A 2,896-nucleotide genomic window follows, 5' to 3' on the forward strand; every position below is an offset into this window, starting at 1 on the left:
CACACACACACACACACACCACCCCCTCCACAAAAAAGGTAGGATTTAAAAGTTGATCTCAACACAATGGCCCATTTTTCTCCCATTTTCCCTTTTAAAAAAAATTTGATCCAATTAAACACTTTTTTTTAAATTGCAAAAGTGCACACTTTGTGGTTTTTGGTGGGGGGTTTAACCACAATAATATTCTAATAGCATTAATGCTACTAACAGTACAGTCAAGAAGACTGGTAATTGAAATTCTAGTATTTTATCTGTGACCTATGGGCAATGGACCATACAGTTGATTCATACACCTTTGCTAACCAAATTCATCGACCTGTTATATAAAGAGTATATGCATAAAACATCTCTAAACTACACACTTTAAGCAAGATCCACTGATGCTGTAATGTAAAACTACCCTGCAGACCGCTAAACTACCCTGGCCAGTATGCCAGTCTAAATTAATGCATGACAGTCAGGCACCCTCTGTTTTTACACTGGCAGTAAAAATAAATAAATAAATTGCTGAACACTGTTTCAAGATCACAAGTTAGTGATCTTGAGACTGAAGAGCCATTTGGGGGCAATGGTTGGGAACCTACAGCAGGCAAAGGATGCTCATAATAAACTGCATAATACCCTCCTGCCACAAATATTGATGGTCTCAGTCCCCAAAATACGCCATCACACAGATAAACCTTGAGGGCTGAGGCACAGACCAATAACCGCAGTATTGAAATATTAATAAGCATAACTGCCTCCCATCTACCATCTTTCTGTGTGAAGAACAAATTACCTAGCATGCAAATCCAGATGCTGCTTAGATATGCCCTTTCAATTTTCTGCATGCAAGCGATATAAACTGATGGCCATGGAAGCAGAAAGAACACACAAAAGGAGACATAAATGAGTGAGTATGTATGAAACAAAAAACTTGATTGCTTTGATTCTAGTAAAAGCGTTGACAACATACTCCATCTTTGTAATAGCTGTTGGATAAAACCAGTAAATTAACCAGAAGCCTTGCAAGTCACACTTGATGTCTAGTTAATGTTAAAATCCTTTCAAAGGCAGCAACAATAAGCTCCAGTGGGTTTTCAGGTGCAGTATTATCCATTTTCCAGGCACTGAGAGGTGTGCATTGTGCCTTTCTGCAGCTTGATGAACTATAGTGTGTCCTGGTGCTGCGCCTGGTCATCACCTTCTTCAGCCTTGGTTTTCATCCCTTCGGCTGTTACATACCTGACTAGTTGTTTTTGCAGAGCACATCGTGTTTGTTGCTATTATCTCTTTGATAATCTTTCATCTGTCAAGTATTTCTGGCATTTGATGATATTTCAGCCAGCCTCTCCTGGTCAACAGTGAGAGCCCTGCTGACTCATTCTCATTCATGTGTGCACATCTGCTTAGTCCTGGTGTCACGGGTGTGCCCCCGTAAGAGAGCCACACTGGCCTGTGAAAAGAAATGCAACTAGCTAGCAAGCCACAGTGACATTTACAGTTCAGCAACCAAGGTTATCCTGTCTACAGATCCACACGTGCTGTGAATGGGGTGAAGAAAAAAAGCTTATTTTCCCAATTCAGATAAGAAAAGGTAACATTTGCTGGAGTGGTTTACAAACGAGAGAAAGAGAGAATCTACAGATATGGATCAGCAGGCGGGAGATGTGTCTGACATTCAAATGTATATTTGGCGATAAGAAAACCACTGTAGGAATAAGCACAGTTGTTATGATCGAAGTTAAAAATAATGATAAAAAAAGTAAATAAATAGAATACATATACTTTTTCTCCTAGAGTGGGAAGAGTGGGTGCACTTGATAGGAAACAGAGTATGGTCATCCCCTTAAGCTGATGTAGCCCTCAGCACAATCTATCAAGTATTACCTCAGTGTCTGGAACAAATTCAAGGCAAAGCACAGAAAATCCTGAATTTTATTTAGAGGGTTGCAAGTGCATCTCGCATTGAGACACTGATAAAAAAGAAACATCAGAATTTTAATTAAAATTCACCAACTATGTATATTTTATTAATTTAAGGAGAATTCAAAGTTACATGAACTCAGAGCAATCGTATATCCATCATTTTTAACGTTTCCTGCACAATCTGGTGGTACTGGTCGTTGAATAATAATAACACCAGCAATCACACTGGTTGAATATAAGTGTCACGTTAGCCATGCAGTTCCGTTTGTGTGTGTGTGTCTGCCACCAGATGAAAGACTGGAGGACAGTGCTTTTGTTAGCCACTGATAGCCTTCCCCATGTTGTCGAAATATTGAATGGCGCAACAATCGGAGAAACTGTGAAAACTCTTCTGAGCAAACAAAAGACTCGGTGTTAAAGGAGGCAAAGAATGTGAGTTAGAGCGAAACCCTGGGCAGGCATTCACACCATGGAGAAAACTTCGGGACTTGAGTTTGTTGAAAAAGCGGCTTTACGTTGGCATTATTCCCACTAGTTAGGTATGTAACAAAATATAATAATAATAGAACTAATACAAGCAGATGCTTTAGAAACTGAAAATGTCTTGTGTATGGGAAGCCTGAAGGTAAGCAGTCACTTTAACTGTCTGGAACCAGGAATCTTTGGTGTCTCAGGCAACTGTATTAACCACTATAACATGGAGCCACTACCAAACAACATTACCTTTATGCTCTAGGGCCTCTATGATAAGCATCTGTCACTATTTTCCAGCATAGACTCATTAACCCTCAGTTGGCCGTCAAAATTTACACCCTTTTATGGTCCTCGGGACCCAAAATGGTCCCCATCCAAAAGGTGATATAGCAATGGATTTTATGAATTTTTTTTTCATTTTTTTTCACATCAGATCTTTTAAACAACTTCAGACCTATCCACTGATATAAAGTTTTTCATAATTTTTTTTTCATTTTTTAGGTTTTTATGG

The 2,896-nt window shown here is 39.1% G+C and overlaps 1 protein-coding gene across 9 annotated transcripts in view; it reads right to left on the minus strand.

Annotated features, from left to right (window-relative positions):
* The window catches only part of vav2 (vav 2 guanine nucleotide exchange factor), a 193,036-nt gene that overhangs the window by 139,702 nt on the left and 50,438 nt on the right, over positions 1-2,896 (minus strand). The window lies entirely within an intron of this gene.

The sequence above is a fragment of the Pundamilia nyererei genome, unplaced genomic scaffold (genome assembly GCF_000239375.1).
Source record: "Pundamilia nyererei isolate P.nyererei 1_Seehausen unplaced genomic scaffold, PunNye1.0 scaffold00016, whole genome shotgun sequence".
Taxonomy (NCBI): domain Eukaryota; kingdom Metazoa; phylum Chordata; class Actinopteri; order Cichliformes; family Cichlidae; genus Pundamilia; species Pundamilia nyererei.